Genomic DNA, 24,996 nt, shown 5'->3' on the forward strand with positions numbered 1-24,996 from the left:
TACTTTTGTATTCTATCATAAATTAACTGTTATTTGAAGTTTGTTCTTTTTTTTAATCTCATATAAACTCTAAACCTAGTGCTTTAAATGAGAGTAATGGTTTCAATTAATGGTTTATGTTCATTCATATTATTCTTTCTTTTTGAATCTGTTTCTGGAATATTTTTCTAGAAAATCATCTTTTCTTAAGGTTTTTCAATTTAATAGCATAAAATTGTTGATATATTTTATTATGATTTTTAAAATCCCAACTCTGTCAATTAACTTTTGCTGCAAAACATGGTGGCTTAACATTTATTATTATTATTATTCTGTGAATTGACTGGATGGTCTCTTCTGGTCTGGGCCAGCTTGGGGAGTCAATGGTCTAAGATGGCTTTTCTCACATCTCTGCTGGTTGGCAGGCTGGACAATCTGGAAGGGCCTATCTGAAGTTTCCTTTTCTTTTACTTTTTTAAAAAAACTTTTTAAAGTTTATTTATTTATTTTGAGAGAGTCAGAGACAGTGCAAGTGGGGGAGGGACAGGGAAAGAGAGGGAGAGAGAGAGTTCCAAGCAGGCTCCGGGCATTGGCTCCGGGCTGCCAGCTCAGAGCCAGATATCAGGCTTGAACTCACGAAACCCTGAGGTCATGACCTGAGCCAAAACCAAGAGTCTGACACTTAACCGACTGGGCCACCCAGACGCTGCTTCTTTTTTTTTTTTTACTTATGACTTAATCAGTTCACATTCATTGCAATTTCTGACATATTTGAATTATTACTACCTGTCCCATTTTGTGCTTTTCATTTGTTTCTTCCTTTTTGTCTTCTGCTGAAGTTTTCTTCTTTACTGCAACTTTTCTTTACCCCAACTCTATTTCAGAATTATACATTTTATGTCTGTTTTGTTAGTGGTTACTTGGACTTGTATCCTGCATAGATGTCTTTAAAAAATCTGCTTTAAAACTGTGTCTACCTGCCTTCTAACTAATCCTCATCACTGTGTTTCTGCCTAACTTCCAGCATCTTCCATATTATTGTTCTCTTATATTTTGGTTTATCTTTAAATCACTTGGGGTTTTTTTTTTTTAATGTTTATTTGAGAGAGAGAGAGAGAGAGAGAGAGAGAGAGAGAGAGAGAGAATACACATGCCAGTAAGGGAGGGCCAGAAAGAGGGAGACAGGATCCCAAGTGGGTTCTGTGCAGACAGCAGAGAGCCCTATGTGGGGCTCAAACTCACAAACCGTGAGATCATGATCCGAGCCAAAGTCAGACGCTTAACTGACTGAGCCACCCAGGCACCCCTAAATATCTTGTGTTTTGACTAGGCTGTACATAGTAAAAACAATTTTTTTCAAAGCTACAAAAAGCTATGCAGTGAAAGATTTTTTCCCATCTCTGTCTCTTGCCTTCAAGGCCCCCTCCTCTGTGCAGGCAACCATTCGTACCAGTTTCTTGTATATCCATCTGGAGGCAGAATACTTGTAGACAAGCATATAAGGTGTGTATGTAGTATTTTCTTTTCTCATGTAAATGGTGGTATAGAACCCATACTGTTCTACATGTTTTTTCATCCAAAAATACTTCTTCCAGATTATTTCGTATCAGTAAATATACAACTTTCTCATTCCTATAATAATTTATATAATTATTTATAATATATTATAAATATATTTTATATTACACATGTAAATAAGTTATAATATAATGGCTTTATAATTCTTATTATAATATCCATTACATGCCTGTATCGTAATGTATTTCACAAACACCTACAGGTTGCTTAATGTTTTGCTACTAAAAACAATATTAAAGTGAGCATATTTGCATAAACATCATTTTGCATATATGTGTATATATCTGTAGGATAAATTCCTCAAAGGGCATGTATCACAGGGCATGTACGTCTTAATTTCAGCAAATTATTCTACAAATGCATTTCAATGTTTTCCTATGGCTGCCCCCTTAAAATTTCCTGTTCCGAAAGTGTTGGTGACCCTGTGTGGAAAAGGATGTGGAGAAAAGGGAACCCTCATGAACTGTTGGTAGGAATGCACATCAGTGCAGCTGCTATGGAAAACAGTATGGAAGTTCCTCAAAAAAATTAAAAATAGAACTCCCATATGATCCAGCAATTCCACTTCTGGGTATTTGTCTGAAGAAAATGAAAACACTAATTTGAAAAAGATAGTGCACCTCTATGTTTATAGCAGCATTATTTACAAAGATATGGAAATAACCTAAGTGCTTATTGATGGACAAATGGATAAAGAAGATGTGAGATATATATCTATATATATATATATATAGATATATAGATATATAGATATATCACACATACACACACACACACACACACACACACACACACACACACACTTCTCAGCCATAAGAAGAATGAAAGCCTGCCATTTGTGACAGCACGGATATACTTTGAGGGTATTATGTTAAGTGAAATAAGTTATAAAGAGAACGACAAATACTGTATGATTTCACTTGTATGTAGAATCTTGAAAAAAAAAATGAACAAACCAAACAAAATAGAACTCATATTCTCAAAACAGAGAATAGATTGGTGGTTGCCAGAGGGGAGGCAGTTGGGGGGTGGGCAAAAAGGGGGGTGAGAGGGGTCAAGAGGTACAAATTTCCAGTTATACAATAAGTAAGACATGGGGATATAATGTACAGCATGGTGACTGTAATAATAATATTGCATGGCATATTTGAAAGTTGCTCAGAGATTAAGTCTTAGAAGTTCTCATCACTAGGAAAGAAAATCTGTAATTTTGTGAGATGAGGAAGGTAGCTAGACTTAAAATGGTGATCATTTCACAGTATATACAAATATTGAATCATTATATCATGTACCTGAAACTGATGTAATGTTATATAGCAACTATAACCTCAGTTTTTAAAGTTTATTCAAAGAGTTTATAACACCCATGTATACCATTTAAGTTGCAATTTGGAAGGACATTTGGTACATTTCAATTAAGCGAGTGAAAATTAAAAAAAAAAAAAAAAGCTTACTGTTATGGACTGAATGTAAATACCCAAAATTAAACCCTAATCTCAGGGGTGCCCGGGTGGCTCAGTCAGTTAAGTGTCTGACTGGCTCAGGTCATGATCTCACGGCTTGTGAGTTCACGCCCCTCATCCTGCTCTGTGCTGACAACTAGGAGCCTGGAGCCTGCTTCAAATTCTTTGTCTCCATCTCTCTCTGCCCCTCCCCCACTCACGCTCTGTCTCTCTCTCAAAAATAAGTAAATATTTAAAAATTTTCAAAAAAATATATTAAATTTAAACCTTAATCTCAGTGTAATAGTATTTGGAGGTGGAGCCTTTGGGGGTAATTAGGTCATGAAGGTGGAACCCTCATGAACAGGATTCATGCCCATGTAAGAAGAGACAGAGGACCTAGCCTGCTCTCTTTCAGGCATACAAGAAATTAGCTCTCTGCAACCTGGACAAGGGCTTTCAACATGCTGGCACCCTGATCTCAGGCTTCCAGCTTGTAGAACTATGAGGGAAAAAATTATTTTGTTTAAGTCACCTAGTCTATAGTATTTTGTTAAAGCAGCCCAAGCTAAGATATTTACCACGTACAGTTCTCTAAATTCTTTTTGCTTTTGTTGACTGGATATTGATATCAGGGCAACTTTAATTTTTTTTTTCAACGTTTATTTATTTTTGGGACAGAGAGAGACAGAGCATGAACGGGGGAGGGGCAGAGAGAGAGGGAGACACAGAATCAGAAACATGCTCCAGGCTCTGAGACATCAGCCCAGAGCCCGACGCGGGGCTCGAACTCACAGACCGCGAGATGGTGACCTGGCTGAAGTCGGATGCTTAACCGACTGCGCCACCCAGGCGCCCCTGATATCAAGGCAACTTTAAAGCTACCTGTTGGAGAGGACAGAATTACCATCAACCTAGATCCCTGAGTGAATTCATGAATCAAACCTCTTTCCCTACACATCCCTCCCCCCATCACCTGCTCCCACTACTAGGAAATCCCAGTGTTTCATGTACAAGAAATACACTTCTGTTAAGTAAATAAAATTGTGGGGTTTATTTGAAGCAGCAACTAAAATTTACCTATATCTGATTACCTTCAGCTTCATCAACTATAGTTTTACCAGTAATACATATTTTGAAAGAAGATTTCTCCATACCCTTGTTAACAGTGTGTTAGAAAGTCTTGTGCTGTTTACAAATCAGATAGGTAGAGAATCCATCTTACTGGAGTCTTAAGTTGCATTTCTTTTACTGTGACTCAAGTCAAACGTCTTTTTGTATGTTTTCATATATTAAGAATCATTGATAGTTCCTTCTCTGTGAACTGTCATTTCACATCGTATGCCCATTTCTCTATACAATTGTTGGTTTTTTTCTTTTGTTTGTGATACGAATTGTAAGATTTTTTTCCCAGACTGTCATTTCTCTTTTAATGTTTTTATGGGATTTGGGGGGAGGTTTTTTGTTTTCTTTTGTTTTTGTTTCTATTTTGCTGTGCAGGAATTTTTGGTTTTATATGTAATAAGTTTATCAATATTTTATTTTACAGTTTCTGGGTTTTCTTTTTAATCACTCTTAGAAAAGTCTTAACCACTTCAAGATTAAAAAAAAAAATTTAATGTTTTATTTATTTTTGAGACAGAGAGAGACAGAGCGTGAGTGGAGGAGGAGCAGAGAGAGAGGGAGACACAGAACCCAAAGCAGGCTCCAGGCTCCGAGCTGTCAGCACAGAGCCCAACGCAGGGCTTGAACTCACAAACCGCAAGATCATGACCTGAGCCGAAGACAGACGCTTAACCAACTGAGCCACCCAGGTGCCCCCACTTCAAGATTTTTAATAAATATTCTTTTATATTTCCTTATAGTAATTTTATAGTTTTAATTTTTTACATTTAAGGTTTTGATCCACTTAGATTTTATTTTGGTTTTAGGTAGGTAGAGATTAAAATTATTTTTTCCCTCACATCTACCAGTTACTCTAACAGATTTTTGCCTAATCTATCTTTTCCACAAGACTTGAAGTTCTACCTTTGTCATATACAGAGCTTCCTTAACTTATGATGGGTTATGTCCCAATAAACTCATTGTGAGTTGAAACTACCAGAAAATGAAAATGAATGTACTCTGCCTAACCTACTGGGCATCATACCTTAGCCTAGCCTATCTTAACTGTGCTCAGAACACTTACATTAGCCTACAGTGGGGCAAAATCATCTAGCACGGAGCCAATTTTATAATATAGTGCTGAATATGTCATAATTTATTGAATACTGTAATGAAGTGAAAAACAATGCTTATAGGTATATCGTTTACTCTCATGATCATCACGTGGTTGACTGGAAGCTGTGGCTCACTGTCCCTGCCCAGCATCACAACACATTACCCTACTACATATCGCTCTCCCAGGAAAAGACCAAGATTGAAAATCTGAAGTATGATTTCTCCTGGAAACTCAGGAGATTTTTCATAAAGTCCATCATAAAGTCAAAAAATTTTAAATTTAACCATTGTAAATTGGGGACCACCTATGCTGAATTCCAACACACGTCACAACAGCAGTTTTCGTGTTTTCTATCTTGTTCTACTGATGTATCTGTGTATTCAGATGCCAGACCACATTATTCTCATGTAATCTTCATAAAAGTGTTTGGCTGTCTTGTACAGAGAGCTCCCATTCGTTACTCTCCTATATCATAATTTTCCCAACTATTCTGGTTTATTTGTCCATGTAAACTTTACATTAAGCCCATCTGGCTCTCAAAAATATGTAACCTAATTTTGGAGGAGGGAGGGGGACATCACCTATTTTAAACATCAAATTGGTCATTTTTGCTGCTGTTTTGTTAGGTTAACATTTTTAGTCATGTGATCACTATTGTTTCTTGCCTCTCACTCTGCCTTAGTTCAAGTTTCTTTTTATTAAGACAGTTCTTTTCCTGAGAGTCTGTAAGAGGCAGCCTGCGTTAATCGGTTTGTCTGAAATGTCTATTTCTCCTTCATTTGTGAATGATAGTTTCACTCGACAGAATTATTCTGACAGTTCTTTCCATTCAGCACTTTGAAAGTATTATTTATTGTTTTCCAGTTTCTATAGTTGCTGCTGATATATCTGTTATCAATGAAATCATTTTTCCAGTCTGTCTTTCAGATTTTTCTTTCTTTCTAAAGTATTTTGTAGGGCAGCCTAGGTGGCTCAGTCGGTTAAGCGTACAACTTCGGCTCTGGTTATGACTCATGGTTTGTGAGTGGGAGCCCTGTGTTGGGCTCTGTGCTGACGCTCAAAACCTGGAACCTGCTTTCAATTCTGTGTCTGTGTCTCTCTGTTTCTCTGCCCTCTCCCACTTGTACTCTCTCTCTCAAAAATAAATAAATAAACTTAAAAAAAATGTATTTTGTAGTCTCCATCTTTTCTCAAGGTTGCCGTAGGAGTTTCCTTTTAATCTATGCATTTTGTGGTATCACTGAAGTGGTAGGTATCACTGCAGTATCACCTACAGTGCAGATGTGGATTTGTTTTTATTTATTCTTCTCCAGTCTCCACTCTCTTCTGATTTCAGAATTTATTATATTCATCATTTCTGGAAAATTCTCAGCCATTGTATTTTCATATACATCCTCTCTTATAGTATCCCTATTCACTCTAAAAATCCTTTCAGTCTATATTAGGCCTTTCAGTCTATCCTTCATGTGTCTTTTTTTCTCCTTAATCTTTACACCCAACGTAGGGCTCAAACTCACAACCCTAACATCAAGAGTCACACACTCTACCGACTAAGCCAGCCAGGTGCCCCTAGCCTTCCTGTCTCTTAACCACTCGTTCTTATTTTCCATCTTATCATTTCATGATATCCTGAGTAATTTGCTTTGCTCCATTATCCACTTTACTGTGTTTTTTCTTCAGCTATATATAATCTGTACTTTAACTGAATTTTTCAATTCAAGGCATTAGTTTTCATTTCTGGAAATTGTATATTAAAAACATTTTTTAATGTTTTTTATTTATTTTTGAAAGAGAGAGATAGAGCATAAGTCGGGCTCAAACTCATGAACCTCAGGACTTGAACTCATGAACCACAAGATCATGACCTGAGCTGAGGTCCCAGACACTTAACCAACTGAGCCACTCAGGTGCCCAAAATTATGTATTTTTAAAATCAAAATTGCATATTGTCTTTCATATATATTATACTGTAGTTTTATTTACTGTTTTTCTTTAATATTTTTTCTCTTAAAAATTCATTATTGAGGGGTGCCTGGGTGGCTCAGTCAGTTAAGCATTTGACTCTTGATTTGGGCTCAGGTCATGGGATCAAGTCCCACGTAGGGGGTTTTATGCTGACAGTGAAGATTTTCTCTCCCTCTCTCTCTCTCTCTCTCTGCCCCTCCTCTGATCACATGCTCTCCCTATCTTTCTCCCTCAAAAATAAATAAGTAAACTTCAAAAATCCATTATTGTTACTATTATTAACAGTAATTTAAAACTTTTTTATTTTCTTCCATTTTTTTAATCATTTGAAAGAATTATTTTGCAGAAATATTTTTCTGTAACTTCTCCAGGTTGCTTGTACTCCTGTTTATTGTTTTTCTGTGGACATAATGTCATATGTTTTGTCTTTTTTTTTTTTTTTTTTTACCGTGTATCTTGAGTACAAAATTCATGTGACCACTGCTGAAGAAGCATCCCTGTAGAGCACTTTGGAATTGCTACTGCCTGGCACCCTGGGTGTTTTTCACTGGGATCCAGCACCAGCTTTAATATTAATGTCTTGGCCAGGAGTTCCCTCACCATAGGGGTAGAATAAATTCAGATTCCACATCTGAGAGAGGCTTAACTTACATTTTGTTTCTCGGTGGGGGAGTGAGGATCGCTATCCCAGAGTCCTGCTCAGAGCTTACTTCCTTGATGTTTCTCTGATTTGATAGAGTTTGTCTACCCAAAGGGGAAACCCTTCCACACGTCATTTCTTTTTATAGGAAGTATCAGTTCTATATCCCCGCTTTGAAATGGCCAAAACTGTTATGTTATGTTCTCCTATGATGATTAAACTCCAGTATCTAGCTAATAGGGTCAATATTTAGATCCAGTATTCTGCCTTAGTATCAGTTAACACACTTCCCAAAGCAGAAATGAGTCCTTTTTCATTTCTGGCACCTATGAATTTTTCTTTCTTATAGACTCAGTTACAGATTTTAAACATTTCTTTATGTTTTATGCAACATTTTTATGAATTTCAAAATTCATCTTATGGATTTTTATTATGTTCTGCTTAGCTTAGAATATAAACTACTTTTCCATTTTGTTCTTTCGTAGACATAGCAGTATTGAGTCTTTCTACTCCTAACCTTTGTATATTTATTTTTGCCTGGTTATCTCTCAAACTGTATATTGGATTTCTATTAACCATTTATTTTAGGACTTTGTAAGAAGTATCAGTAAAGTGCAAGGAAGCATAACTCTAAGCCCTCTGCTAGGAACTCTTCGCAGATCTCATTCATATGAGTCTCTTTACTCTCTTACACTTCTTGCTTATTATAATTAGGGTTAAGTTGTCAATAACTGAGAGTTATAAGAATTCATTCATTTATATATTATTTCTAGAAAAAGCGTATATATGTTTGCAAGAAGGTTATCAATTTCTAAAGTTTTACAACTCATGTCTTGTGATCAGCTTTCTTTTCCTTTGAATTTCACTGACGTCCTAGTGGAACAAATGGCTGTGTTGGTGCGGAAGAGTAATCGATCGGACCAGCAAGCAGGATCTGGCTTATACAGGCCACTGTCTTCAGTGTGCAGCCTGTGCAGTAACACAGGTTCCCCTGTTCAGAAGGATCCTGAACTTGGTTTAATGTTCTGCTATTGCTGTCTTAGTATTTTTTCTTTCTTTCTTTCTTTCTTTCTTTCTTTCTTTCTTTCTTTCTTTCTTTCTTTTCCTTCTTTCTAAATTTATTTATTTATTCTGAGAGAGAGAAGGGGAGGGGGAGAAAGAGAGCAGAGAGAGAATCACAAGCAGGCTCCACACTGTCAGCCTAGAACCCAATGAGGGGCTCAATCCCAGGAACCATGAGATCCTGACCTGAACTGAAATCAAGAGTCAGACACTTAACCAGCTGAGCCACCCAAGCACCCCTTTATTTATTTATGTATTTATGTATGTATGTATTTATTTATTTATTATTTTATTTTATTAAAAAAATTTAATACCAGTGTACTTAACATACAGTTGTTATATTAGTTTCAGGTACACAATATAATGATTCAGCACTTCTATACATTACTCAGTGTTTATCATGATAAGCATACTCTTAATCCCCATCACCTATTTCACCCATCCTCCCCACCAACCTCCCCTCTGTCATCGTTTGTTCCCTATTGTTAAGAGTCTGTTTTTTTGGTTTCTCTTTTTTTCCTTTGCTTTTTTGTTTTGTTACTTAAATTCCACATATGAGTGTGATCATATGGTATTTATTTTGTCTGACTGACTTACTTTGCTTGGTATTAAACTCTCTAGTTCCATCCATGTGTTTGCAAATGGCAAGATTTTATTCTTTTTTATGGCTGAGTAATGTTGTCACATCTTCTTTATCCATTCATTAGTCAATGGACACTTGGGCTGTTTCCATAACTGGGCTATTGTAAATAATGCTGCTGCACTAAACATAGGGGTGCATGTATCTTTTTAAATTAGTGTCTCCATATTCTTTGGGTAAATATCCAGTAGTGCAATTAATGGCTCATAGAATAGTTCTCTTTTTAGTTTTTGAGGAGATTCTATACTGTTTTCTGTAGTATCTTCACCAGTGTGCATACCCTTCAACAGTACACAAGTGTTCTTTTTTCTCCACATCCTTGCCTACATTTGTTGTTTCTTGTATTTTTTTTAGTTATTCATTTTTATTTTTACTTTAAAAAAGAAATTTTTTTTTAACGTTTATTCATTTTTGAGACAGAGAGAGACAGAGCGTGAACAGGAGAGGAGCAGAGAGAGAGGGAGACACAGAATCTGAAACAGGCTCCAGGCTCTGAGCTGTCAGCACAGAGCCCGACATGGGGCTCGAACTCACGGACCGTGAGATCATGACCTGAGCCGAAGTCGGACGCTCAACCGACCAAGCCACCCAGGCGCCCCTATTTTTACTTTTTTTAAGTAGGCTCCAAGCCCAACATGGGGCTTGAACTCACAACTCCGAGACCAAGAGTCACATGTTACACCAATTGAGCCAGCCAAGCGCCCCATTTTGTCTTTTGATTTTAGCCATTCTGACAGATGTGAGGTGAAATCTCATTGTGGTTTTGATTTACATTTCCCCAATAAGTGATGTTGCACATATTTTCATGTGTCTGTTGGCTATTTGTATGTATTCTTTGGAGAAATGTCTGTTCATGTCTTCTGCCCATTTTTAATTAGATTATTTGGGTTTTTTGGTGTTGAGTTTTATAAGTTCTTTATATGTTTTGGATACTGTTTATTAGACCTATCATTTGCCAATATCTTCTCCCATTCAGTAGGTTGTCTTTTAGTTTTGTTGATTGTTTCCTATGCTGTGCAGAAGCTTTTTATTTTGATGTAGTCCCAATAGTTTATTTTTGCTTTTGTTTCCCTTGTGTTGGGAGACATCTCTAGAAAGAAGTTGCTATGATTCATGTCAGAGAAGTTACTGCCTGTGCTGTCATCTAAGATTTTTATGGTTTAAGGTCTCACCTTTAGGTCCTTAATCCATTTTGAGTTTATTTTTGTTTATAGTGTAAGAAAGTGGTCCAGTTTCATTCTCTTACATGTAGCTCTAATGGCTTTCTCAGCACCATTTGCCAAAGAGACTTTTTCCCACTGCATATTCTTGCCTCCTTTGTCAAAGATCAATTGATCATATAATCGTGGATTTATTTTATTCCTACTATTTTTTAAAAAGGAGCCTCGCATTTTCATTTTGTACAAGACACGTAAATTATGTAGCCAATCTTGATCTCAGTACTTGTTCATCTCTGAAGCAAAAATTCTTGGTGAAAGTGAAGAGGTTCCAATGTCAAAACAACATTAAAGTTCCTGATAACTCAAGTTTGTGTTTCTGGGTTAGCCCAGGAGGCTCATAATCTGAGTCCATGAGAAAGAGGACTTTGATCTAGGAACAGTTGCTCTGGACTGGAGTTCCTGCTGTCCAGCCACATATCTGCAGTGCATATGTTTAAGGGAGCCACAGTTAGATCCCAACAACAATGGAAACCAGAAAACAGTGGACAGAGAGTTTCAATGTGGTAAAATGGCTGTCAAATTAAATTTCATTAAACTCTCATTGTTTTGAATAGAGATCTTGAAGCTGAAAGCAAAAGAATTCCAAAAATTAAACCGTGCAAGTACTGACTAAAAGAAAGCTGATGTAGCTTTAATAATATCAGGATTTAATGAAAAGTTACTACTAGAGATAGAGAAACACTTAATAATAATAAAAGGTCCAGGGACACCTGACTGGCTCAGTCGGTAGGGCATGTGACTCTTGACCTCAGGGTTGTGAGTTCGAGCTCCATGTTGGGTGTGGAGATTGTTTAAAGATAAAATCTTAAAATAAAAAAGAATAACGTAAAAAAAGGTCCAGGTCCAGATCTCCAGGAAGATATAAAATTCCAAATTTTTATAGACTTAACATGGCCCACATTTAAGAGGCAAAAATAGACCTTAGACAAAATCAAAATCATAGTTGGTGATATAATCCACCTCTTTTGATAGGGATAAAATAAATAAATATTTTTAAAAAACAGAAAAAGTAAGGAAGATTTAAACAATATAACTTGCAAGCTTGACTTAATGCAATGTAGAAAACACTATACTCACAACTGCAGAAAACATACATTTCGAGCACACAAAAGAACATTTTCAAAAATGGAAATTAGGCTGGCCCAGGTGTCTTAAGTCCCACAGGGTCAGAAGGCCAAGGTGTCTGCTAACCTAGGGGTGAATGAAGTGGCTACAGATTTCCATGATCCCAGGAGCAAGAGGGCCTGCTGAGGAATCTGCTCTAAGTCCTGAGGGGTTACGTAACGGCAGCAAGATCTACTGTCTTCAAAATGTGAAAGTGTGCAAGACACCCTTAAAAGAGGTAGATTCACTCCAGAAAGGAAACTCTGGGTAATTTTTCTACCAAAAGAGCTAACATACACGTGAGTGTGTGTATTCTTTATGGCTAAAGCTGGTGGTTCAGAATTACAGGGGAAATGATAATAAGGGATGGCAGGAGTTGTTCTCATAGTTTACAGAGAAAATGTACCAGAAAAGCAAAGATACTGGCTGCCAATGGCTCAGAATTGCAGCCATTCTGATGGGCTGAGAGAAATATCTGGAATTGATTTTGCTGCCTCTATGGACCAAAAGCCCAGACAAGCAAATAGGCTGATGAGCAAACCCAGCATGGAATAAGAAAATTATGGGTACAGGAAAGAAAGAACAAGGTTCTGTTAGTTCCCCACTACTCTCATCCCAAAGAAGAGACCCCAAATATTCTTGAATTTGCTGGATACCAGAGCTTACAGGTGATTATTTCTGGTGTTTGTTTTTTTCTTATGTATTTATTTTAGGTCTGTACTGTGCTTACTGTTCTTTTGTCTGTCTTCCTGAGTGATATGGATGTTCTGGGTACAGGGTATCCTGGGTGGATTTATTCAGGGTAAACTTTGTTAATGACTTCTATAACAATGGGCAAGATTCATAGTCAATAAGAGCCTGTTCTTGCTGAGACTGTTATGATAAAACAATGTGTCATACCAAGAAGAAGAAAAAAACTCAGTTATCTCATTCCTGATTTAACTGTACGGATTGTAACCACTGCTATCTCCCTGTTCAACAGTCCTGGGACAGGTGGAAGTCAACATTGTTTGCTGCACTTCCCGTGGACAACTGAGGCTTAAACAGGAAAGTGACTGTCATTATTCCCATTGTGCAGTGGTTCCTAAATTTTGGTGCATAGTAGAATCTCCTGGAAGGATTTTTAAAAATCCTGGTGCCAGGGCCCAAGGGTGGGCTCAGATGGTTAAGCATCTGATTCTTGATTTTGGCTCAGGTCATGATCTCCCAGTTTGTGAATGTTGAGGCCCACGTCCGGCTCTGTGCTGACAGCTCAGAGCCTGCTTGGGATTCTCTGTCTCCTTCTTTCTCCGCCCCTCCCCCACTCATGCTGACTCTCTCAAAAATAAATAAACATTAAAAAAAAAAACCCAATGCCAAATGAATTTTCTTATACATATAATTTGAGCCTACGGTTTTTTTCTTCCTGTACCAACTTTTGTTAAAGGTAACATTATTTTAACATTAGAGTTTATGACACTTATATATATATTTTTTTAACCACAAACTTTTATTTTATTCTGTTTTCACAGTTAAATGAATTCACTATTGCATACTTTGTCCTTTTGCCAGTTTCTCCATTTATCTCTCAGTTGGCTGAAATTAAATTCTGAAGTAGTTTGTTGAAGAAGAACTCCCTGAATTTTTCTGTATTCAGAATTGTGCTTCTATTGCTTTTATACCTAGGAGTAATTTACCAGGCATAAAATTTCTTGAGTCACACTTTCTTCCTTTGAGGATGTTGAGTTCTTTGAGGACATCATTTTACTGACTTCAAAACAAGGCTATGAAGAAATCAGAAACACAGTCATTGTGACTTACACTTTTACCTGGCAAACCAAAATTTTCTTTCTTTACCGTTGATGCTCAGTAACATTTTTGCTAGGATATGTCTCGTGTTAGTTGGTTCATAGTAGAGTAAAAGATAAGTGGCCTTTTATCTAGACAAAAAGTTTTCTTGATTTATGTCTTTACTTAAGATGGTCCTTTTTTGGGAGGGGGTTCATATCTTTGAGGATACCAATTATATACCAATTACATGTGTGTTGTATCTACTTCCTTATCTTCCTTTATGCGATTAACGTTATCTATAGGTAATCCAAAGCAATCATCGTTCTAAGTGAGCAAATATTAGAAGCATTCCTTTTAAAAACAAGAATGAGAGGGGCACCTGGGTGGCTCAGCCGGTTAAGCGTCCAACCTTGGCTCAGGTCATGATCTCAGGTTTGTGAATTGGAGCCCCACATCGGGCTCTGTGCTGACAGGTCAGAGCCTGGAGCCTGCTTCAGATTCTGTCTCACCCTTTCTCTCTGTCTCTCTGTCTCAAAAATAAATAAACATTTAAAAAATTAAAAAAAAAAAACAGAAATTAGAGAAAGATCATGTTTTCTGTTAAGTCTTGCATTGGAGGTTCTAATCAGTTTAGAGGCATATGCTTTGGCAAGAAGGAAATAAGATGGTCAGTATTTGCAATTGATTCTGTTTATATGAGAAACCCAAAATAATCCACAAATTGATAAGATGTCAGGTGTAGACAAAAGTTAGTTTTATTTCTATATACTAGCACCAAATACCTAGAAAGAGTAATAAAAGAGAAGAAACTATTTGTGGTAATATTGGAGAATATCAAGTCTGTAGGAATAAATCTAATGGAAAATATCCAACACCTCTGTAGAGAAAAGTTTAAAAAATTTTTGAAAAAATACCTATCAAAGGGGCATCTGGGTGCGTCAGTCAGTTAAGCATCTGACTTTGGCTCAGGTCATGATCTCACGGTTTGTGAGTTTGAGCCCTGTGTCGGGCTCTGTGCTGACAGCTCAGAGCCTGGAGCCTACTTTGGATTCTGTGTCTCCTTCTCTCTCCTACTGGTGCTTTGTCTCTCTCTGTCTCTCAAAAATAAATACATGTAAAAAAAAATTTTTTAATGAGTAAATAAAAAATACCTACCATAACACAAATATACCATATTAATGCAAGATGTTAATAATAGGGTTATGGGGATGAGAGCTATATGGGAAGTCTCTGTACTTTCCATTCAGTTTTTTCTGTAAAGTTAAAACTACTAAAAAGAAGTCCATTAATTTAAAAAATCCCCTTTAAAGAATATATACAGAGGCAGGAAAACTATATAAAAACAAATGAAGAAATAATGAATAGTGCTATAGTTGTTTGTCAGAATTCTTTTTTTTTTTTTTAATTTTTTTTTCAACGTTTATTTATTTTTGGGACAGAGAAAGACAGAGCATGAACGGGGGAGGGGCAGAGAGAGAGGGAGACACAGAATCAGAAACAGGCTCCAGGCTCTGAGCCATCAGCCCAGAGCCCGACGCGGGGCTCGAACTCACGGACCGCGAGATCGTGACCTGGCTGAAGTTGGACGCTCAACCGACTGCGCCACCCAGGCGCCCCTGTTTGTCAGAATTCTTAACAAAGAGATGACTTGTTTTAATATTTTATATATTTGTCTTACTGATTTATAATTTATTAGTTCATGGGATATGGAAATAGGACTGAAATTATCGCTTGGTGAGCAAAAGAATATGTTGGGCAGGTCTTCCTTGGAGCAAAAAGCTATAAAATCTCCTTTAGTTCTTTTCACTTTTCTAAACCAAGAAATCACTGTGGAGATCATTCTTTTTACCTAAAGAAATTCTTTTTAAAAAATCTTTTATGTTTTTTCCACTTAAGAAATTCCCATGAAGTTGTCAAATGATCAAAATGTTAACATTCCCCTCTCAAAAAAGTTAATTTCCTTTCTCTTTTAAGGTATCCACCTCCTTTTTCCTAATTTTTTTAGTGTTTTATTTATCTTTCGATAGAGAGAGAGAGTGAGTGGGGGAGGGGAAGAGAGAGAGGAAGACAGAGGATCTAAAGTGGGCTCCGTGCTGACAGGCTGATAGCCACAAGCCTGACCCCGGGCTCAAACCCACGATCTGTGAGATCACGACCTGAACCGAAATCAAGAGTCACGCTTAGCCGACTGAGCCACCCAGGCGCCCCCATTTAATCTACTTTTTAATGAAGTAGAATATGCAATTCTTTATTATGAGAGAAGAGAAAAATGGGGGAAAATGGTCTTGGAGACAATATATGAATAGCAGAATAACTCACTGAATTGAGAGTGCCCGTTGAATCTCACGTGTGTGCAATTTCTGTTCATAAGGAGATACTGTAAATACAAAACTGTTCATAGTAATGGAAAATAAACCAGGAAGAAGTCAATCCCTGCAATACTGATGATTTATTAAAAACACACAGATGCATATAAAACAATCATGCAGGTACTATAAATTCCATTTCGGGGCACCTGGGTGGTGCAGTAGGTTAGGTGCCCAACTCCGATTCCAGCTCAGGTCATGATCTCACGGTTGGTGGGATCCAGCCCCGTGTTGGGCTCCGTGCTGACAGCACAGAGTCTGCTTGGGATTCTCTCTCCCTCTCGCTAAAAATAAATAAATCAACTTGAAAAAATTCCATTTCAACTCTTCGCATACTATCCTTTACGGATGAATGCTATATGGAGCTTATCAAGGAAGTAATTGAAGCAGGAATATTTTGAAGTTCAAAGGTTATATGTGATACTTTAACGACATGGCCATATATACACACTTTATTCTTAAAGCAATATCATTCATGCATTTTGTCTTTCTGCCCTACTTATTACTATCATATTCTGTTCCATATTCTAAAGCCAGACTCAGTACAGTGTAATGTCATTGTGCAGGTGCAGCATCTTTTTGTCTCTGTGCCTAAGAGGCTCCTTTCTCTGACCCTGCACTCATTCCCTAGTTACCTAAAGGCACCACATTCTCACCTCTCCCTGATTTCATTCGTTTGGTTCTTCTATGCCAAAAAATCGGATCCTTCTGTTCTTTTTTGGATAATTCCTCTCAAGCATCTGATCTTTTAAGAATAGGATTCCTACAGACTGAGTCAAACGTCTTCTACCCAAACTATCTCTGTGATAATACTTACCTAACTCTGCCCAACTTCCTCTTCACGCTAGAGTAAAGCTGGAGCCGGAAGTTGTGGTGGCAGCTTCTTGATTCAGCAGCTTCCTGACTACAGCTAGAGCCAGAGCAAGGGTGGGCAGAGTCTGCATGTGGCTGCGGGGCAGGGGTCAGAGATGAAACACTCACCCCACAGCCAGGCTGGCCTGCGGACAAGGTAAGACCAAGAGTCTGATTGTACGTGGAGGGTCAGAAACAGAAAAGAAGCCAGAAATTGTTTGTGGGTACAAGAGGCAGAACTTGGGAAGAGTTCAGAGACAAGGGGCTGTCAGAGGTGGTATGAAGAGCCAAGAGCTGTTAGGATCCACAGCTGTGACATTTTTCTGGTTTTTGCTTTTCTTCCACTATTCTCCATCCCCAGCCCAACAGCTTAAGCGTAGACCTCCATCACTGTAGCTCTATTGCTTTCTATGGGACCTGCTGCACAGTACGTAGGCAGCATATATCTGTTGAATTGCATGGAGCCCTATTAACTATTCTTTAAAAACCATTTTTGGGGCCCTTGGGTGGCTCAGTTGGTTAAGCAGCCGACTTTGTTTCAGGTCATGATTTGCAGGTCATGATTTGCAGCCCTGTGTCAGGCTCTGTGCTGACAGCTCAGAGCCTGGAGCCTGCTTCAAATTCTGTGTCTCTCTCTCTCTCTCTCTCTCTGCGCCCCTCCCCCGCTCTCCCTTTCTCTCTGTCTCTCTCAAAAATAAAAAGATTTTTAAAATCTTTAAAAATAAAATCTTTAAAAATAAAAAGATTTTTAAAAAATCTCTCGTGTAGGATACCTATCTAGGAAACCTTCCCTCACTGCCACTGAATAGGATTTTGTTCTTATATATACTCATGGTATGTTTTTTGGTATCTCTCAGTCTCTTTCAGTGTTGTATCTTGTATTACCCATGTTTGAATTTGTTCTGTTGGTTTTTGTTTTTTGGGGTTTTTTTTCTTCTTTTCCTGCCTGACGGTATCCACCCTAGGGGCAAGATCACTGTCTGAATCATCTTTGAAGATCCTAGTAGAAGTGTTACAGATTTTCTTTGAGTCTTTAGGTGGCTACTATGATTTACTCCTATTTCCCACCATTTCCAATATGCTTTAGTTCTCATTCTCAATAATGGAGATACTGACTTAGAAAGAAGAAACAAGCTTTGTAGAATCCAAAAGTCTAGTACAGTGTCTTGAAAGAAAAAGCAAAGAAAATGAATATATAACCCTCAAGTAAAGTTACTTTAAAAGCCAACCTGTATTCTTTTGTGCAAGACAGGATTTTGTTTTCACCTGGCTATCATGGTTGCTTGTACTTACTTTACTTTGGCTATATAGCTCTGATTTGTAGTATTTTGGAATTTGAAATTAGAAAGCCACTTATACCTTAATTCTCTTATCGCAGTGCAACTATTGTAACTAAGAACCGATGGTTTAAAAAAAACACACAAAAAAACACCTGTTTAGTTTATGCCAGAGTGTAACGTATATGCATGTGTGTTCTCATACATCTATAATTATCTATTTATCACCTATTCATGTTTATTTTAGAATTAAGAAAGAGTAAAGGAGAATTTTTTGAAATGTTTGAGCTGTCTAGTACCATAGTCACTACCTACGTGCCAAAATTGAACATTTGAAACATGACTATATTCAATTCAGATGTGCTGTATCAAATATATAAACAACTTTGAAGGCTTAGCTTATTAGTTAAAAGTAAAATTTATCATTAATACAGTTTTATATTGGTTGCATGTTGAAATGACAGTATTTTTACATATTGGGTTAAACAGCATATTATTAAAATTAATTTTATATGCTTATTTTTACTATTTTTATGTGGCTACTGGAAAGTTTGAAATTACATGTGTAGCATGCATTATATTTCTGTAAGATAGCATTACTCTAGTATATGCTATAATTTAGTTACTTTTACTTTAAAAACATTACAAGGAAGTTGTGAAAAAATTTCCACTCCAATGGAGGGGACAAATTAGTTGATAGTCTGCTGTGCTGCAGGCACTGAGATTTTACATGAACTAAATTTCATTTAATTCTCCCCAAATCTTACGAGATAAGTATTGTTCCTCTTTTAAAATAGGTAGACTGGGGCTCAAAGAGTTTAAAAAATTTCCTACAAGCCCATGATCAGACACTCAGCTGTCTGTCAATAAAACTTAATCATATCTGCCTGACTTCAGACATCATTCTCTTTTTGCTAGAGAACTCTCTAAAATGCCTTTCCTTTTCAGAGACTGGCACCGTATGCTACCAGAAATTCTAATACCACCCACTGTTATGAGGTCTTACCAGCCGATTACTTCAAAATAAGATCTGATTTTTTTTTTTTACCCAAATGAAAATAAAACTTAAGTCCCTCATATGCCAAATTATCAGAGATTCCAGTCTTTTCCCATGGTTCCCCTCCCTATATAATCGTAAATAACCCAGAGTTGTTTACTAATGCCTGAGTATTGATCTATTTGTCTTGTGAATTGACCATAGAGTGGAAACTCAGATACACTCAAGGCTGGAGGACCACCTCACATCCTGTCTAGAGAAGAGTTAATTCAGTGAACAGTGGTTTTGTTTTCTATTGCTGTGTAACAAATTACCATTAGTGGCTTAAGACAACACCCATTTATTAGCTCATATTATCTGTAGGTCAGAAGTCCAGCATGTCATTGCTGAATTCTCTGCTCACAGTATCACATGGCTGAAATCAAGGTGCCTGCAAGTCTGAGCTCTCATCTGGAGACTCTGGGAGAAAAATCTGCTTCCAAGCACATTATTGTTGTTGGCAGTGTTCATGCTCCTTGTCGATATAAGACTTAGATCCCTGTTTCCTTGCTGGCTGTCAGCCAAGGGCCATTCCCTGCTTCTAGAGACTGATTGTATTCCTTGTCATGTGCCCACCCCTTACCCTATCTTCAAGCCAGTAATGGTTCATCAAGTCTCTTTCATGAGTTCAATTTCTTTGACTTCTCCTTCTGCCACTAATGGTAGAAAACTCTCTGCTTTAAGGGTTCTTGTAGTGAGATGAGACTCACCCAGATTATCTTCTGTTCAGGTCAACTATGACATATAACATAACATAATCATGGGACTATCTCATCCTAGCCACAGGTCCAGGAATGAGGGCACAGAATATTGGGGGGAGTGGGTGATCTATTTTCATCAGTCTGCCCACTATAGTCCTAGGGATTATATAGGGCATGTATGTTACCACAGTGGCAGTGGCACAGAGCAAAGTATCAGAATTCTGCCAGCTACTTAGCTTAGCCAGTCACAGGGACAAAAGCAAGAGCTTAATTTCTTTCAGGTAGTAACATTTGCCGGGGAAGGAATGAGAATTGGACGTGAAAGATCCTGGTGTATTACCTCCCTTTCTTCCAATTTTACCCTCAAATCTTACTCATCATGAACTTTCTTTGTGAGGGCTGCCTGGGTGGCTCAGTGGGTTAAGTGTCTGACTCTTGGTTTCAGCTAAGGTCATGACCTCACAGTTCATGAGATTGAGCACCATGTTGGGCTCTGCGATGACATCATCAGAGCCTCCTTGGATTCTCTCTTTCTCTGCCCCTCCCCCATTCTCTCTCTCTCTCTCTCTCTCTCTCTCTCTCTCTCTCTCAAAATAAATAAACATTAAAAAAATTATATATATAAAACCCTTTCTTTGTGAAAGCAACAAGTAGATCTCTGTGTTAGGTGGAATTATAACATTTCTGACCCATCAGTTTTTTTTTAATTTTTTTTTTCAACGTTTATTTATTTTGGGGACAGAGAGAGATAGAGCATGAACGGGGGAGGGGCAGAGAGAGAGGGAGACACAGAATCGGAAACAGGCTCCAGGCTCTGAGCCATCAGCCCAGAGCCTGACGCGGGGCTCGAACTCACTGACCGCGAGATCGTGACCTGGCTGAAGTCAGACGCTTAACCGACTGCGCCACCCAGGCGCCCGACCCATCAGTTTTAAGGGCAGTGGTGTCCAGACATTTTAAGGTATGTTGGAGCTTCCATGTCCCCTCTTGCTGAAGCCCTAGGAAACCATGGAGGTGGGAGTCCCACTGGTGCCTTCTGAATGTCTTCCTAACAGGTCACTGGGGACAATTCTGCTGGTTCCTCTGAGCCAAAGAGCCTCCTCAAGGTGCAGGGAGTAGTCCCCTACCCCCAGCACAGTGCAGACCTCAGTCTCTCTTGGAAACCTGCCTTTTGGACTCTTTCTTTCCCCACTCTCATATGCCAACCTGCCAATACTCAGCTCAAAATCCACTGTGGCTCTTGCTCTTCTTGGGAACTCCCCTTTAACGAAATGCCAATTACTGAGGTTTTGCTTGCCCAACTTTGTGCTCTTCTAAGTGACACATCCCCTTTCTCTTTATTGCTACTGTTGTTTACTTGAGAGGTTCCTTTTAGCTGACTCATATTTTTAACATTAACAAATGTATAGAAGAAACTTTTCTCACTATTATATGGGCAAGATCTGAATTACCTGCCATATATAAGTGTTCACTGTAAGAAGAAAGAAAAGGTAATTCTTAGTTACTGGTAGTCTCTAACCTGATGTAGTAGAATTATTCTCAAAAGGCTCCTTTCTTCTTCTCTGGTTGTCCCCAGGGGCATTTTTACTATAATTCCTAACGCTTTTTTTTTGTTTTATTTTTGTTTTGTTTCATATGGGGTTTTTGTTTTGAACTGAGGGGCCGTAATGCAATTACAGTTGACTCTTGAACAACACGAGTTTGAACTGTGTGGGTCCACTTATGCACGGATTGTTTTCATTAAATGCAGTACAGTACCATAATGTATTTCCCCTTCCTTCATCTTTTCTTAATAACATTTTCTTTTCTCCAGCTTACTTTATTGTAAGAATACAATGTAAATACATATATAAATACATATCACATACAAAATATGTGTTAATCAACTGTTTATGTTATAGGTAATGATGTGAAATGTTGCGTTTGGGAACGAATGGTCAAGAAAGAATTCTTGAGACGTCTTCGGTGCAAAAAAGGTGGTTCTATTAAAACATGGGGACAGGACCCATGGGCAGAAAGAGCTGCACTGGGGTTGTGAGAAGTGGCTGATTATATATTTTCAAGTTGGAATGGTGTTAGGGATAGTGTAAGTCTCTAAGGAATTTGGAAGCAAGGTTTCCAGGACCTTGAGGGGCTAGCTGTTGTTAGAAGGTCATTTATTACTGTCTAGTAAAACCTTAGTCGTGAGACCCTTCACATGTACATCATTGGGCCATATGTTTGAAGGATGATTGCCAACATATATATCTTGAGGGATGCCTGGGTGGCTCAGTTGGATAAACATCTGACTTTGGCTCAGTTCATGATCTTGCAGTTTGTGGGTTTGAGCCTCACGACAGGTTCTGGGCTGATGGCTCAGAGCCTGGAGTCTGCCTCAGATTCTGTCTCCCTCTCTTTCTGCCCCTTCCCCACTTATGCTCTCTCTCTCAAAAATAAACAAACATCAACACATATATATATGTTAATATCTATCTATCTATCTATCTATCTATCTATCTATCTATCTATCTATATCTGGGGGTGGGGGTAGAGATAAAAGAAGTTTCCAAAGGGATTTTTATATGTTAAAGGAGATATACAGGATCCTGGAGGCTGGGATAATGTCAAGCTGAAGTTGCCTTTTGCCTTTAGCAAAGTATTAACAACGAGGCAGCTAATCTTCTTGAGGAAGGTCACTCTGTCTATCTCAAGTCCTTGTCACTGGGCTGTAAGATGTAAGGAAGTTAAATTTTTTTTTTTTGTCTTTGTTCTCCACGTCAAGACTTCTTGTCAACAGTAGGCTATTAGTTCATTTTGGGGAGAATCAAAAGTTAAATGTGGATTTTCAAGTATGCCTCTAACCCCCACGTTGTTCAAGGGTCAACTGTACATCTCAGGCTGTGTTGAAGATGCATGTGCCCCAAACTACCTCTCCCCATTTTCACCCCCTCCATCCCTGCTGCTGTTAAGCATATCACCTAAAATCGTACCTCATACCACCAGAGGTATGCGATCCACAGTTAAGAAAACACTGATATGACTCCCTCTTTCCCAGAGACCCACCTTGAATTCCTTCCCTCTAAGAAACCTTTTCTGACAATACAGACCTCAGTGATCTCCTCAACTACATTCATAAGGGTACTGTGTCTAATTATTCAAATGTTGCTGTGTGACATTTCATTAAGGACAAAGACCATGCTTTAGACTAAGTTTTCCCACAGCACTTGGTATGCTACCTGGCAAACAGCAGGCATTCAATGAATATTTGTGGTTTGATGATCAGCAAGGAGCAGCTCTGGGTAAAAGTGTGAAGCCAAGTTTGTCCCAGGTTCTTCTACCTTTGGCTGCTTCAGTCACAGAAAGGGCCGTGGATTATGATCCTTCTCTGAATTGGTAAGGTTCCCTTTTCTCAGGAAGTTCCAGGTGGTTCCCAATTTTTCTCAGTCTCCCCAAGTCCCACTTCATGTGCTCTGTGTCTCATTATCTTGTTGACTATTAGCTAAGATATTTGGTGTTTGCTACTAGATCTTATGCAGCTTAGCTGTGTCTTATACAATTTTTTTGTATCTTCTATCACATCAAAGACAGACCATGGGTACATAATAGCTATTTATTGTATCAAGAAATGAATATGTGTTATATATTGTTTGTGTCTTGGAGTAGTTCTGTTATGTCTTTAGGAAAAAAATATGAAATCACCAAACTAATCGATGTTAACACTGGTCAAGGGAATTTACTAAGTTTATTAACAAGTATGCAAACGCTCTGTGGTTTTGACTTGGAGTAATAAAAATGAGATCTTCCTTCTATCTCTCCCCCTTCATTTGGTCCACTTGGCCAATTCAAATGTTTCTTTCAAGGAGCAATGTAAGTCTTTAGAGCTTTACACACAACTGATGGTTCCTTCCCTGTATTCTGAGCGTGTCGTCATACGTACTTCTAGTTAGGGGTGACCACATAATTTATTGTCCAAACTTGGACACATTGAGAATGGAAGGAGGCACAAATAACTAGTAAGCCAGGATAAAAGGTGTTCCTGACAAACCAGGAAGTATGGTTATACTACTTTGAAAGTAGTTATTTGCTTACTGTATGTCATTGAACCGTAAAGCTGTTCTAAGTCTGAGCCTTATTTCTCTTAGCTTCCTTTGTTATCAAGCACTGTACCTGGCACATAGTGGTGGTAGAAGAACTGTGAGTGCCTCTTTAATAATGTTCATTTAATTGCATATTATACTATCTTGATGTAGAACTCAAACCACCCCATTTGGTGCCAATTATGAGCCATTTTCTCAGTATAAAAATATAGGGCAATGAGCTTAATTATATGCTTGCGTAATGATAATAGCTAGCATTTACCAGCACTTGGCATGTGTAAGGCCCAAGGCTAAGAACTTTGGTTGAGTTCTCTCATGGATTTCTCACAGTGATTCTTGGAGGTAAGTACTACTATGGTCCCATTAAATTAGAAGAAAGGATGAGTTTAGAAAGATTAAGAACCTTGCTCAGGGTCATCCAGCTTATTTTGTAGTAGAGGTTGAACTACAGACTAGAGTGTAGATGATAGTGTAGTAGTAATATAGTGCAGTGTAGACTGTAGTCTCCTATATGTGAGAAATAGCTGGTATCAAATTTTGGAAAGTAATTTAAAAATATTAATACCATACTTTTAGAAAAACTTCATGTGTTTACATGTTTAAAGGGATATGTATTTAACTAATTACAGACTGCAGAAACAAGTCAATGTGGCAGCTGTGAGGTCATGAGTAGTGATAGACAAACACATTCTTGCTGTTCTTTGCATTAACGTTTCCATTTGTTATGGCACAAATATGCTGTTAGTTTTGTTGAGGTCATTTTCTTTTCTATGAACTACTAAGTGTGCAAAACAGTTCGTACTACAACAAAACTGTTGTAGTACAATGGTTGGGTTTATTTTAGCAGAGTTTTCAGTGTATGTTATGTAGATAAAGCATGAACAGTGTCTATTTTCTACCTGTTCTTTGGAGTAAGATTTTACTTGGTAACAATTTTAAGGACAGTAGAGATGCATCATAATATTAACTCTAATAAAATTATTTAGTATTATTGTAATTACAAGCCATGTTTTGACATTGATGAAACACATTATCAGTGGTTTTTAAACAAAAGGAGTCCATTTAAT

At 37.9% G+C, this 24,996-nt stretch overlaps 1 protein-coding gene across 2 annotated transcripts in view; it reads left to right on the forward strand.

Annotated features, from left to right (window-relative positions):
- CDC42SE2 (CDC42 small effector 2) overlaps nt 1-24,996 on the forward strand; it is a 195,241-nt gene that overhangs the window by 46,039 nt on the left and 124,206 nt on the right. The window contains exon 1 of one of the 2 annotated variants that reach the window (XM_040444390.1): nt 16,887-16,996. The exons of the other annotated variant lie outside the window; for it this stretch is intronic. The gene's annotated coding sequence lies outside the window, so the exon portion shown is untranslated. Of the gene's footprint in view, nt 1-16,886; nt 16,997-24,996 lie in introns of those variants that run through there. 2 annotated transcript variants of the gene reach the window in all.

This window comes from Herpailurus yagouaroundi, unplaced genomic scaffold (assembly GCF_014898765.1).
Source record: "Herpailurus yagouaroundi ecotype Mexico unplaced genomic scaffold, PumYag 192, whole genome shotgun sequence".
NCBI lineage: Eukaryota > Metazoa > Chordata > Mammalia > Carnivora > Felidae > Herpailurus > Herpailurus yagouaroundi.